The 14,704-nt window shown below is 46.9% G+C and overlaps 1 protein-coding gene across 2 annotated transcripts in view; it reads left to right on the forward strand.

The window, feature by feature from the left end:
* The window catches only part of Lk6 (Lk6 kinase), a 501,002-nt gene that overhangs the window by 32,771 nt on the left and 453,527 nt on the right, over window positions 1–14,704 (forward strand). The window lies entirely within an intron of this gene.

Below are 14,704 nucleotides of genomic sequence, written 5' to 3' on the forward strand. Positions count from 1 at the left end.
GCGGCGACTGCAGCCGTGAGGCGCCCACGACGGGTTCGGAGTTGCCGGAACGCGCCATCTGGTAACTCGGACTCTCCCGAGACCGAGTTGCCAGATGGTACTTCTCGCGACCCGCGACATCCGGGACGCTCGGATCTTCTGGCGCGTCTAGTGCCGAATTATCGGAATTTTACTGTACATGTTTGTATACATGTGTTTATCCGTATACATATATGTAGGCATATATGTTTATATATATATATATGTAGGTATATGTGTTTATAGGTCTGTGTGTATATACTTAAACATCGCTGTGACGTCTTGCATCATGCACATAGATACGTCAATGTGGTTGTAAGGGAGGAGTTTGTCATGCATCAGGTGATTCCCTTAGTCGAACTCATGAATGATTTAGCACATAAGGTGTTCGTATACCTAACGATGCTGTTGCCAGCTGTCCTCGTACTTAAGGATGTTTACAGTCTTCTTAATTCTCCTGTTCTTTTATTCTTCATCGTTAAGTCTTGTTGCTTTTCATTATAGAAGACTGCGATTTACTTCAAAGCCGTTTGTTAAATAAAGAGTCGGTGCGCTGGTTGTTTCTTTTAAAACTCCCCAAATCTTCCGGGCAGCATTTCCCACCCTCCCTCATTTCTGTCCCTCATTAGCCTGTTCCGTTTTCGGATGAAAGGTACTTTATAAAATCCTGTTGTGAGTAGGCCGCACTGCCCGGTACGTACGCCGGCTGGATCGCTTTTCCGACACCGCCGACCGACGATAACAGGCACGTCCCATCTTATCTGTCTGTCTGTGCCGTATATACGCGTTCTTCAGCGCCGTCAATTACTGCGCCTTCTGCAGAAGAGGCTTTATCCTCATCTTCTCTCAGGTTACCGGTATGATTCAACAGCACGACTGTACGACCCCTGAGGGCGACGGTAGGTAACGACCCTTGGGGTCGACGGTACGATCTTTGACCGTGATGGTTAAGGACCTGTGAGGAAGACGAGACGTCGACCCCCTTAAACACGACGGTAACGACCTTTGAGGGTGAGGTTACGATCCTTGAGAACGAGTGTGTGTGTGTGTGTGTGTGTGTGTGTGTGTGTGTGTGTGTGTGCTATTTTCGTTACGGGGAGTGAGTTTTACACTCGTGTTTTCCCGTCTCTTAACCTTGTGTTAATGTACCGTGTCTTTACTCCTGTGTGTGAACACACACACACACACACACACACACACACAAACACAACCAAGCCTATGATAGGTGTGTGTGTGTGTGTGTGTGTGAGTGTGTGTGTGTGTGTGTGTGTGTGTGTTTGTTTAAGTATTTTGCCTTGGTGTGCTTTCAGATATCTTCATGTATGTATTTGTATATTTGTATATTCATGTATGTGTATGTGTTTGTATTTATACACGTGTACATGTGTGTATGCGTGTGCACCATACATCCTCTTTAGATCACAAGTTGTTCACTCCGTTTTCGTCCTCTTCCCACCCTTCCCATTCTCTCTTTCTCTCTCGCTCGCTCGCTCGCTCCCGTTTTCTTCCACTCCCCAGGGGTCTCCCCTTCATTTCAGGCTGTCGCTATCCCAAGACTCGGCATTTCATCCCGACCCCTCGCTTTTGCCCCGCTTTCATCTCTCCCTATCTCTCTTGCCTTTCCCATTACATCTCTCTCTCTCTCTCTCTCTCTCTCTCTCTCTCTCTCTCTCTCTCTCTCTCTCTCTCTCTCTCTCTCTCTCTCTCTCTCTCTCTCTCTCTCATTTCTTTGTTCCCCTTCCTCTCAATTAGCTCTCGCTTTCCTGGCTTTGTTTTCGTATGATGCTTGTGGCGGTTGCTTTTGCTTTACACATATAAGGCGGGAAATGGCGAGTATGTATGAATATATATATATATATATATATATATATATATATATATATATATATATATATATATATATATATAGAGGAGAGTATCACAATTTTGCGCGTGATCAAGATATTCTTATGAGTTGTGAGTCTATTGCCTTTCAGTTCTCTAGGTACTTGGAACTGGAATGATTGCGGTTCAGTTGAGTATCTGACTTAATGGTTTCAAGTTATATGGTTCGGTTGGGATTTTCTTTTTTCCCCCCTTTTAAAGGGATGTAGTTCCGCGGACGACGGAGGACAACGGACAGACGGACGGACACCGTCTCACACTGTGTTAAATACGTTACAGACGCGACGCAGAAAAGACTATTCAAGGTGTTAGTCAGAGCAAATGATCTGGTAGGACTTGGGGAGGAGGTGAGGAGGGGACTTAGGAAAGCAGTTCTGTCCCCATGGTAACCGCTCCTCCTCTCCTCCCTCCCTTTTCCTCGACTTGTTTTAGATGCTTTTCTTCTTCTTTTGATCTGGACATTTCAGTCCACCCTTAGCGTCTGTCAGCTGGTGTGTGTGTGTGGTTTGTTTTTTACGTCTTGACTGTGTTGCTGCCTTTGGGGGATGGATGAAGGGGTGGGAGGGAGGAGGGAATGGAAGCTTCAATGTATTTTTTTTTTCGTCAGCCAAAATTTGTTGTTTTCTGGTGGTGAATGTGATCAGCGTTCTCTTAATTGAGCCACCATGTACACTACGGCTCCGTAGGGTACGCGAACACGACGATACCGCACTGTCTATCTTTAAGCCAGATGTTGCTTTTGTTTTTAGCTTGACGGTACGACCTGTGAGGACTACGGTACGATCCTTGAATATTGATGGTACGGTCCTGGAGTGTGACGGTACGATACTTGGGCACGATGGCACTACCCTTGTGCACGACGGTACGACCCTTGAATATTGATGGTACGGTCCTGGAGTGTGATGGTACGGTCCTTGAGTACGATGGTACTATCCTTGTGCACGACGGTACGACCCTTGGGATACGACGGTACGACTTTAAGTATAATTGCTTGCCAAGGGTCGCCTGAAAGTCTTGTGCATCGCAGACAAAAGGGGTCGCACAGTCGTGCTCGAGGGTCGTCCCCATTGAGAGCACGACCACCTTGGTTATGATGGTGCATTTGTAATCACCGTATCACCAGGTTCGAATCCATCCTTGCGTCAGGTGCTTGAGTACGGAAGAGGAAGAGGAGAGGTGTGTGTGTGTGTCGTCGTACCTAGACACGCCATGTACGACCTTGGCTCTAGGTCGTCGTGGCACGCGAGTGAGGAGGGGTGGATGCACAGTTGTTTTTCTTTATCAACACTGTATATGTGTGTGTATGTATGCATGTGTGTGTGTGTGTGTGTGTGTGTGTGTTTAAATCTCATATCCTAAGATAAACAGCTGGGAGGGAGATGTGCCCTCAAGCTGAGGGCAATTTGAACCGACCTTTTCACCCGACCAGACCAACCAGTCGACCGACAAAGGCGCTACTTATACCTCCGACCCGACCAGTTTTACAGACCGACCAGTCGACCGAGGCATTCAACGACCCCAACCCCGACCAGTGTATCGACCTATTTACTTTGTACCCCGACCTGAATCGACCAGATCTTCAGTATGACCTCCAAATATTGACTGAGGGAAAAAAAAAATATTTACTGAAGGAAAAAAACGGATATATCTTTAAACATCTGTCGGCCTTGGTTGAAATTACCTTTGTGTCCCTTACTACAATATTCAGTGAATATTTAGTATTTGCGTCGTGTGAACGAATATCATCCATGTGGAAAGAGGCGCCATTCACCGTGCTGTGAATGGAGGCCTTTCTGAACTCATCCGTGGCTGTGGATTATGCCATTATTTAACCCTAGAAGGTATTCCCCGTTTTTAGTGTTGTCTTGAAGCGTACGCACACCCGATGGTGAGGTTCCTTCGAAAATGATTGCGTAGTGCGGGGGCGGGGGGCGTCCCGTTCGGTACGACGGTGGTGCGTCACTTTGGGGATGACGGTGCGACAGCGAAGGACCCCCTTGATGCACGACTGTACGTCATTTAGGCACGACACTACGTACCCTGAGCACGACGGTACGACCCTTATTATGTGGTGGCCTTTCTTTATGACTTGACCCATTGAGGGTCAGGTCACAGGTCAGGCCATTGTACGCAGAGGGTCGTACCGACGTGCTCAGGGGTACGTATCATCGCTCGCAATAGCCCGCACAGCCCTGAGCAAGGGGGCTGTGTGTGTACGGTGACACACAACATGCATAAGACCCTTAAAGTGGTGATATTGGCTGGTCCGGCAGGGGGGTCAAAGGTCACTTTTTCTTTTTTTGCACCGTTGTTCAAGGGTCATGGAAGAAGGTAGTCCAGCTGTCCCGTGTCGTGACCCAGGACGGGACAAGCCATGATTTTACACAGTCAGGCTACTTCGGGGTCTGTGTGTAACTGCAGTGACCAAAACCTGGTATACGATCGTTTGGATGCGTCGGTATTGAAACTCTAATTACCTGGTTTTACGTTTATGTTCGAGGGTTTTATATATTTATATATATGTGTGTGTGTGTGTGTGTGTGTGTGTGTGTGTGTGTGTGTGTGTGTGTGTGTAACCCCGGTGATCGAAGTTGTTTGAGAGCCGTGAGGCAGCACGTCGAAATATGCGAAGGTTAACATGTGACGCAGTTCCTCCGGCAGAACCTGCACGCCAGAGCCAAAGGGGGAAAGGGGTGGGGGAGGGAGAAAGGGGGGAAGGTATTTATATATTTATTTATTTCATGTGAGGTGTGTGTGTTGGGGGGGGGGGGGAAGGTGGTATGTGAGGCGATGGTCGTACCTGAAGGTTGTGGTGTTGGTTGTAGTAGAAGGACCAGGGTAGGTTCATGGGTTTGTAGGTCTTGAGGGAAGATGGGAGGGGGGGGGGACCACCAGGACAGGTTCGTCGGTACTACGACGCAGGATCCACGTGAAGGGAAGAAAGAGAGTGAGAGAGCAAGGGGCGAGGTGAGCTGCGGCAGGAGAGAGAGAGAGAGAGAGAGAGAGAGAGAGAGAGAGAGAGAGAGAGAGAGAGAGAGAGAGAGGAACTAGTACCCAGCAACAGGGGGTAAGGGACCTGTGCGGGCCAACTGCGCATTGCCTGTTTAGGCGTAAACACTCCACCCTATCTGTAGTGAGGGTGGTGGGGCGCCGCCCGCCACCACACTCCACCACCCTCTCTCCAACACCGCTGTTGGTGGTGGAATGGTGGGGGTGGTGGTGGTTGGAAAGGTGTGTGTGTGTGTGTGTGTGTGTGTGTGGAGGTGTGAGTGTGAGGTAGGTTTTGCAGGAGGAGGTGGAGGTCCGGGTACGAGGATGATATGATGGTGTCCTTGAGGTCATACTCGGCAGTATGAGGTGTGAGGCGGAGGAATGCCTGGAGGAAGTGTGGGTGAGTGTGTGGGTCCATGCGGTGCGTGCTTGCCTGAGTCGCAAGCAACACTGACCTGCCGCAATCGATCCCATGGGCCCCGTGTGCAGCTGTGCGCCGGCAAGCAGACCAGCCAGCGTGCTGTAATGAATCATAAATTCTCTTTGGGTACGTCGGCGGTACGATGGATGGGGACGACGGCACGATGCTCGAGCGCAACGGTGCGATGCGACTCTTCGAACACCATGACGTTACGTCCGTCGAGTAGAACGGTACGACCCTTGAGCGAGGGAAGGTTACAAGACCCCCTTGTGCACGACGGAGCGAACCTTGAGCACACGACGGCATGGCCAATTGGCTCAACGACCCTTGGGTTTCGTATGATTTCGTGACCTGTGACCGTAAGAGGTCAGGAGACCATGAGAGCAGTGAAGAGGGGAGGAGTAATGGGAGTAAAGCAAAGGGTGAAAAGGAAGGGAGAAAGGGAGGAAGGAAGCAAAAGAGGAAGGGAGGTTGGGTTGGCACTCTCCCTCGGTAAAGTTAAGGGAGCTCAGGGGCCAACTGCGTAGAGCTCCCGTCCTCATCCCCACCCATTGCCTGCCTCCCCCTAGTAACATACAGCAGTCACCTTCACCTTCACCTTCTACCACCCTCATTTTCGCCACAGCGGTTGAGGAGGAGGTGGTGGTAGTCGATGTTCGCGCCACAGCCTTGAATGTGGTACAGGCCATCATCGTTCTGATGTTGATATTTAATATCTAATAATATTTAATGGGCCATCGTGGTGTAACGGCTGGCGTTGCTCATCAGAAGTGTCCCAGGGCTTACACCAGCGTCGAGAGCATAGGTTCGAATCCTGGTTTCGGCAGTCGGTTCACAGTCAACCCAGCTGTTCGTCCTTACGGGAAGTTTGATAAATTGGATATCTGGCTTAGGCTAGGATATATATATATATATATATATATATATATATATATATATATATATATATATATATATATATTGGAAAGGATCACAATTTTGCGCGTGATCAAGATATTCCTTTGAGTTCACGGGGAAAATGAAACACGAAAAGTTCCCAAGTGCACTTTCGTGTAATAATCACATCATCAGGGGAGACACAAGAGAGAAATATAACAGTCAGTTAATATACATCGAAGAGACGAAGCTAGGACGCCATTTGGTAAACATGTATATATATATATATATATATATATATATATATATATATATATATATATATATATATATATATATATATTATTATTATTATTATTATTATATTATACTTTGTCGCTGTCTCCCGCGTTTGCGAGTTAAAGATAAAAGGTTTGTCATCCTGAGTAAAGGTCTTCGTCTTTGTCTTGCCATTGATAAAGATTTATATTAACGTCGTGTATTAAATCGGCCTATGACAACGGGAGGAATATTCATTAAACGGGATATACAACCTATAACGGGAGATAGTCTTGCAAGAAATAAAAAAAAAAAAAAGGACAGTTTCAGACGCAATTCTCTGGTAAGCGTAGGGCTGACATACCCTGATGTTGTTGTATAAAGTTGATTTGATTTAGATGTTTGAGTAGATTTGATTTGGGTGTTTAAGTAAGCAGTAGGTGGGTGGATGGGGTTGGGGGGGCATTATTGTGTACTCAGTGAGGAACAAGATCTAGCGCAGTTCCCCCCTCGCCTCGTTTTCTTCTTGTAGAGCAAAGTAAAAGAAAATGTGATAGTAACCTACCCCTTTGCCCCATCATCGTTTTCTTCGTGGAGAATATGTGATAGAAAATGTGACACAGGTTCCAGGTGAGCATTACACACAGTGGTGTGTTGGAAGTGTATTAATACCGACATTGCCTGGTCTTATTCGCATATCATGTAGACAAACACATTTGAAGGTCAGAAAAACATTGTATGTGTATGTGTGATTTTGACCTAAAATCTTTTAAGTTCATGCGTCACTGTACCGAATATTTTTTAAGTTCATGCGTCAGTGTACTGAATATTTTTTAAATACTTGCGTCATTGTACTCAATACATTGATTAAGTGCATGCATCAGTGTACTGAATACTATTAAGTGCTTGCGTGTATGTGCTTCATACATGTTAAGTGCATCCGTCAGTGTGGTGAGTACGATTAAGCGAGTGCACGTAGAGTCGAATACAGTTTTACAGTGACGAAAGAACTGTGCCTAACCAGGCTTGGAGGTTTATGATATGTCAACGCCTAAACAATATGTATGTAATATGAATTTCAGCGCTGTATATATAGAGATACGGTGAAGATGGCGGGTTAATTACGCGAAGGAAATATGAGATATGATACGAATTTCATCGCTTTGTTGAGCTACGGTGGAAGGTTTGATATAAGGTAGGCCTTTCTTAGTCTAGCAGCGAGGGAGCAAGTTGCATGCAAGTTGTTTGTGGAATGTTTGGGCGGGCAAGTCCCATTAACCCAGCTCTTGCATCGTTCCAATCACCAGCGGGCAAATCCCTTCCCCGTCCTTGCATCGTTCCAATCACCAATCAGGCGTTCGTTATCACTGACATGTCTCACAATCCGTTGAATATTATTATTAGTATTTATTATATATTACAGGTGTGTTGCATGTATCCGTGTACCCGTAATTCTTTTTTTTATTTTACATAGATTTGTGTCCGGTGCTCTCTCTCTCTCTCTCTCTCTCTCTCTCTCTCTCTCTCTCTCTCTCTCTCTCTCTCTCTCTCTCTCTCTCTCTCCACCGTGGGGATAAGAGCCGGGAACCCTGTCTTCAGCTGCCTGAGCAGCCAGCCACTTCAGTCAACGTTCATTGCACTCAGGCCTCCCCCACCTCTCTTTCTCTCTCTCTCTCTGGCTTCCACATTTTGGCGCCCGTTTTTCTACCCCACGCCCTGGCTCTCTCTCTCTCTCTCTCTCTCTCTCTCTCTCTCTCTCTCTCTCTCTCTCTCTCTCTCTCATTTATCTTCCACGCATCGTTCCACTCATTTTTTTCTTTATTTGGGGGATTCCACATATTGGTCTTTTTTGGCTTCCACTCTTTTTTCACTGGCTCTCTCTCTCTCTCTCTCTCTCTCTCTCTCTCTCTCTCTCTCTCTCTCTCTCTCTCTCTCTCTCTCTCTCTCTCTCTCTCTCTCTCTCTCTTGGCTTCCACAGTGGCTTATTACATGGCTTCCACACCCTGGCCTCAGCTTTGTCTTCCACATCCAGTCCTGGGCTTGGCTTCCACATCCTGATCCCTCGTGGCATCTACCCCCTCAGCAAAGATTTTCCTGGGCTCGCCACCTTAATTGATACATGCTGGATGATTCCACAGAAGTCGTCCTCGACTCGGCAGTAATATATATATATATATATATATATATATATATATATATATATATATATATATATATATATATATATATATATATATATTTGTATTCAACGAACGTGGTCGGAATCTTAGACAGATCCATCGCCTGGCCCTTAGGCAAGAATCGTGATCGGGCATACAGAGTTCGGGTCCAGAATTTAGGGCTGTAATGCAGGTCTGGGCTGTGCCCTGAAGAAGGGAGGTGGGGTAGGTGGTGGTGGTGTAGGGGAGGGGGTAGGGAGGTTATCGAATAGCGAGCGTGTTGGTGGTAGTGAGGTTTAGGTTGGGTTGGGGATCCGTCCGTCCGTCCGTCCGTCCGTTGTTGCATGCGGGGGTGGTGGAGGTCGAGGTCCGCCGTTCATGGGAACCTACTCCTAGTTTCACGTCTTTCTCGCACTCTCTTAACATTTTTATTTTAAGTTTAGAATTTTTGTTTATGTATATGAAAGCATTAGAAACATTTTTCTAAACAAGATTTTTTGTTTTAGATAGTCACAAAAGTGGTTGAGTGTATGATTGTAGTTTGCAAACTCCTCTGAATATGACGGTCTCGCGAATGCTTCATATGCAAATCATCCCCCCTTTTTTTTTCCCCGGCGTGAGAGATGAGGCATTATGTACTGTAATACCTGTATTTATCGCCTGTATTTGTCAACGTGACTTGGACCTAAATATTATCGGTGCCTACTGTATTTTAGGTCGCCCCTTGCGAGCCCTGAGGTGCCCATTGAAATTAGGTCCCACTGTTGCACGACCCTCAATACCTTTTTAGAGGAATGTAGCGGTGTTGATAAGGTCTTATACTCTGGGGCACAGCTGAATAAAGCCGTATTGGTAGACGGGGTTAAGAAGACTGTAAGATCTAGTGACTTCACTCTTTTAAGTGTGTCGTATTAAAGTGTTGGGTGTGGCACAGACGACCCCCTGGGGTGTCGTAATGACTCCCAGTGTTTTTTGGGGGGAAGGTCGTTAATCCCATTTTGTTCCGAAGTGAATCGTGTGTTTTAAATGTAGTTTACATATATAGTTAATCTGCTTGTTAAGGAGTGGGGTGCGTGGTTGACGTATGTGGGTGCGTGACCTAGTGTTGACCCCCCCCTTTTTTTTTTTGGTTACGCATGTTGCGCTTGTTGGGGGAGGGGGGACCACGTGCTGACCACGTGTAGAAGTTGTTATACCACGTGTGACGTGATGACCACGTATGACGTGTGACGCAGGTTCCATAAAATTATTAAGTTCTAGTTAGAAGAAAAAAATTCATGTTATGGTACACAGGTACTCTACACCCAGCTGGCAGTTCCCGGGAACGGTACAGAGGTACGCTACACCTAGCAGTTCCCAGGTACGGTACAGAGGTACGCTACACCTAGCAGTTTCCAGGTACCGTACACAGGTATGCTACACCTAGCAGTTCCCAGGTACGGTACACAGGTATGCTACACCTAGCAGTTCCCAGGTACGGTACAGAGGTACGCTATACCTAGCAGTTCCCAGGTACGGAACACAGGTATGCTACACCTAGCAGTTCCCAGGTACGGTACACAGGTATGCTACACCTAGCAGTTTCCAGGTACGGTACAGAGGTACGCTACACCTAGCAGCTCCCAGTACGGTACACAGGTATGCTACGGCCATGAGTGTTGCCAAGCGCGGTACGCAGGTACACCACGCACAGTAGTGTTACCAGACTCAGTACACAGACACAGCACACCCACCTTCCGTGGCAGTGTTACCAGCCACAATACACAGACACGCTACATCCCGGGGCAGTGTTGCCAGCTACGCCAGGCGGGTAAGTAACCTAGCCTGGCGAGGTCCTCACCTTGACTCTGACATTGACGACGTCTCTCGATCGTCATCGTCATCATCATCATCGTTATCATCATCGTCACCATCATCATCATCACACACACGTCTTTCGCCATTTTCTTGTACGTCTCCTCCCCCAGAGAGAGAGAGAGAGAGAGAGAGAGAGAGAGAGAGAGAGAGAGAGAGAGAGAGACCTACTTACCTTTCCTACCCCTGAGGTAGAGCGGGGGTGTGGGTGAGAGGGTGGACTGGGCCGGTCCGTGCCTGATGGAAATCATTGTTCTCTCGTAAAGCCTCTCTCTCTCTCTCTCTCTCTCTCTCTCTCTCTCTCTCTCTCTCTCTCTCTCTCTCTCTCTCTCTCTCTCTCTCGGCCTGGGCTGTATCAGGTTTAATAGGCCCCGGGCGGCGGCGGCGGCGGCGGTGTTGAGGTTGTGCGGACCAAGTCCCTGTGTCTTGGCTCCCAGGTCTTCACCTCCCCCCCCCCCCCCCCCTCTCTCTCTCTCTCTCTCTCTCTCTCTCTCTCTCTCTCTCTCTCTTCATGAAGGTGCCTGGGTGGCTTAACTGGGACAAAGATTATCGAGAGATTATTTCATAAGTTATTTATGTATAACTGTGTTATGTATGTATGAATTATTTGTTATGTATGTATGATTTATTTATGTTATTTATGTATGGCTTGTGTGTTATTCATGTGTAACTTATTTTTCGACGGAGAAATACGTCAGATGACAGATATTGCAGGTAATCGCTCACAGTGATTTTCAGGCCAAGATTTTTGGCTTCAGAATAGAAATACAACGTAAAAGATTTTCTTTACCTTAAATTCGAACCTGAACTACTCTGTGTGATTCATCGTGGGGACGGCAGATGGCGTGCGACACGAAGGGAATTATTATGAAACGAAAAGTGAATATGCAGTTTATTTCACGTGTGAATTTCCTGGGTTTAATGATCCCGAAAGACAACATTACGACCTCGAAATATCGTTTAGCGCGAAGAATGTGATTACATTGTGATTATACAGTAGGGCGAAGAATGTGATTACATTGTGATTATACAGTCGATCGAACTCGGTGCGCTCCCGTGGTGTCATGGTTAGCGTTCCTGACCGTGACGCATTCCCGGTCCCGCCAAGGTTCGAATCCTGGTTGCGGCAGTCAGTCCCTAAGTCAACCCAGCTGTTCATCCAACCCTACGGGTAGGTCGATTATGCACCTGGCTCAGGCTGAGGTATATGAATGTAGCGATAATTACATGGCATTGATTAGAACCTCTGTTTAATGTGCCGTATCAGCTAAACAATAAGAAAAAATCCAGTAAAAGACAGAAATACAGGTCATAATCCAGGGCAACTTTCGGTCAAGTGTCACTTGGGATAGTTCAGTGTCGAGGATGTCTGCTCAGGGCACAGTTTTTCTTAATTTCTCGCCGATATTCTCTTGTCGATATTGAATGCTTGATGTCAGTTTAGTATTTTATTAGTTATTATTATTATTATTATTATTATTATTATTATTATTATTACTAATATTATCAATCGTCCAATATTCTTGAATTTACTGTTACTCTTTTTCTTCATTTTATTATTATTATTATTATTATTATTATTATTATTATTATTATTATTATCATTAATTATTATTTTTGATAATATTATTGTTATTATTATCAATATTATTATTATTATTATTATTATTATTATTATTATTATTATTGTTATTATTATTATTATTATTATTATTATTGACTACACTATTTTCATCCTCTTTTATTATATCGAATTTCCAGTCCTCATTATCCGTCTGGTCACCGTGTCGCTGCTCCTGCTGCCGCTCCTCTTCCTCCTCCTCCTCCTGCTCCTCTTCCTGCTGTGCTCTGCTTCTTGCCCTCCTCCGTCGGCTGTGTGACCTTGCCCGACTCGGGGTCTGCCCTTGACGATGACCCTACACACGAGACGCGCTTGTCACGTCTCTCTCTCTCTCTCTCTCTCTCTCTCTCTCTCTCTCTCTCTCTCTCTCTCTCTCTCTCTCTCTCTCCACCCGGTCCCCAGCACGCCCCCGCGTGCCCTCCGGGGGCCGTGTGGAAGAAGGAGCATGTGGGACCTTCCCCCCGTCCCGTCTCTCAAACGCCACAGGAAAACCGCTTTGGACCTCACTGGTAAATTCCCCTGAGCTTACCTCCCCACGGTTTACTATATATATATATATATATATATATATATATATATATATATATATATATATATATGTTTTTTTTCCTCTCCGTAATTAGAAAGCGACGTTCGGGTTGTCTCTAGGGTATGATGGCCTGCGGCCCGTTCGTCCAATTCTAAAATTCTGGTTTGTTTTTTTGTGGTGGGGGGGGGGGGGGGGACCGATCCCGGGATGTTGATACCATTGTCGCTGTAACTCTTTCTCATCGGGACAAAACTGCTAATTCTATTTTTGTTCTTGTTGGTGTTCGCTTTTTTTTTTTTTTTTTGCATCCGGGTCGATTCTCTCTCTCTCTCTCTTCTCTCTCTCTCTCTCTCTCTCTCTCTCTCTCTCTCTCTCTCTCTCTCTCTCTCTCTCTCTCTCTCACTTGTGTGGCGGTTCTATGTTTGTCGTGGGATCGTCGTTATATAAAACGGCCCGGGATTTTTAGATTCAGACCGAAGGGCATGTAATGGGGGGGGGGGAGGATGGAAGGGGGGCGAGTACGTGGAGGAGGGGTTAAAGTCAAGCCTGGAATGATCGGTAAAACCGGACGGCCCAATCAGGGGGGGGGGAGGTCATTGACGTCACAGGTTAACGCTCATTGGCTGACCATATCCGGGCTATCGCCTGGGGGGATGGGGAGATGTGCGCGCGTGTGACGTCATTAACTACACGGGCTCTTCCGCGCCTCACATGTATAATTCTTATGATTATTAGTCTTATGATGTAATTTTTGAATTTCCGAAGGGATCGTTTGGGATGGGACTTATATATACCTATCAGTAGCGTCCACCAGTTTTGGGTCATGACCTTAATTATAGATGATAGCAGGTAGATCCGACCCTGATTAAATTCTTTATTTTTTTTAGAATGTTTTTGAAATGCAAGTCTGGTATTTTGATCAGACGACCAAAGACAACTGATCCAGCCTGGTCTGTTGCTGCTTGAATTCCTTTTCCATTCCTTCTGTTGCTGTTTGAATTCCCTTTGCATTCCTTCTGTTGCTGTTTGAATTCCCTTTGCATTCCTTCTGTTGCTGTTTGAATTCCCTTTGCATTCCTTCTGTTGCTGTTTGAATTCCTTTTGCATTCCTTCTGTTGCTGTTTGAATTCCTTTTGCCTTCCTCTGCGAGCGCAAGAGCCGGTCGAACGCTCTAGGAGCCGCCTGGTGGAGTCTTAACAATAAGACGTATGTCGTCTTTCGCCTCGTCCGTCGGGGGAGGTCATTGATGCGCCCCAGTGGTTCACTGTGCTGCGCTGTGAACCCACCTTGAGCAGGGCGGGGGCTTCACTCTTGCAAGGGACGGTGCGGCCCTTGAGCCACGGCGGGATGTGAGAGTCTTGGGAGCAGGAGGGTAACGGCCCTTGAGCACGGCGGTATGTGACCGTCAGGACAGTACGACCCTTGAGCACGGCGGTATGTGACCATCAGGACAGTACGACCCTTGAGCACGGCGGTATGTGACCATCAGGACAGTACGACCCTTGAGCACGGCGGTATGTGACCATCAGGACAGTACGACCCTTGAGCACGGCGGTATGTGACCGTCAGGACAGTACGACCCTTGAGCACGGCGGTATGTGACCGTCAGGACAGTACGACCCTTGAGCACGGCGGTATGTGACCGTCAGGACAGTACGACCCTTGAGCACGGCGGTATGTGACCGTCAGGACAGTACGACCCTTGAGCACGGCGGTATGTGACCGTCAGGACAGTACGGCCCTTGAGCACGGCGGTATGTGACCGTCAGGACAGTACGACCCTTGAGCACGGCGGTATGACCCCCCAGGGTGCCTTTGATGACCTTCTAGGCTCAGGTCAGAGGTCAAGTGCGTGTGTGAGGGCAGTGACTGCACACGCTTGAGAGAGAGAGAGAGAGAGAGAGAGAGAGAGAGAGAGAGAGAGAGAGAGAGAGAGAGAGAGATTTTTAAGTATGTGCTGAAGAATCACCATTTTTTTTTTAAGGCAGACTCGGCTATCTGTGTGATACAGTGTCGATCGCATTGATTAGCGGGGCCACACACAGCGCCATTAAAGGCGATGGGATTGTGTTATTAACGTTAAAAGAGATGTG

This window comes from Panulirus ornatus, chromosome 46 (genome assembly GCF_036320965.1).
Source record: "Panulirus ornatus isolate Po-2019 chromosome 46, ASM3632096v1, whole genome shotgun sequence".
Taxonomy (NCBI): Eukaryota; Metazoa; Arthropoda; class Malacostraca; order Decapoda; family Palinuridae; genus Panulirus; species Panulirus ornatus.